The following is an 871-nucleotide window of genomic DNA, read 5'->3' on the forward strand; positions in this document are numbered from 1 at the left end:
TGCTCTCAGCCCTCTTCCTTTCCTGCCCCTTCTCCTTTTACTTTTAAGTAGAATACATACTTTAGAAGAGAAGATTTTGATATTATTGATATAGGAATAATTGATCCCACCAACAAGTTTGTCTTCCAGAACTCTAAAAGAATTCTCATGCTTGATTCAGACCATTTTTCAAAGCACTCGCAACACCTCCCAGCTTGGTATCATCCACAAACTTTATAAGCAGAGCCAGCTCCAGGCTCCAGCAAAGAAAGCAAGTGCTTGGAGTGGCCAATGGAAAGAGGTGGCACATCCGGATCTTCTGCGGCAATTCAGCGACGAGTTCCTCAGTGCCTCTCTTCCTCTTTGAGCTGCCACTGAAGTGCCACCGAAGAGCAAGAGAGGGATCGAAGGATCTGTCGCCCAATTGCTGCCAAAGAATGAAGCGGCGCGATTGAGGGCAGCAAAAAATCAGGAGCCGGCCCTGTTTATAAGTGTACTTTCTATGCCATTATCTACATAACTGACAAAGATATCGAACAAAACCGGACCCAGAACTGATCCTGCGGGACACCACTTGATGTGCCCTTCCAGCTTGATTGTGAACCATTGATAACTATTCTCTGGGAACTGTTTTCGAGCCCCTTATGCACCCACTTTATAGTAGCTCCATCTAGGTTGTATTTCCTTAGCTTGTTTATGAGAAGGTCATGCGAGACAGTATCAAAAGCCTTACTAAAGTCAAGATATTCCACATCTACTGTTTCCCTCCTGTCCATGAGGCTTGTTACCCTGCCAAAGAAAGCTATTAGGTTTGTTTGACAGGATTTGTTACTTATTTGTTATTTACAGGGCCGGCGCTTCCCTTTAGGCAACCTAGGCGGTCGCCTAGGCC

Source organism: Chelonoidis abingdonii, chromosome 7, assembly GCF_003597395.2.
Source record: "Chelonoidis abingdonii isolate Lonesome George chromosome 7, CheloAbing_2.0, whole genome shotgun sequence".
NCBI lineage: Eukaryota > Metazoa > Chordata > Testudines > Testudinidae > Chelonoidis > Chelonoidis abingdonii.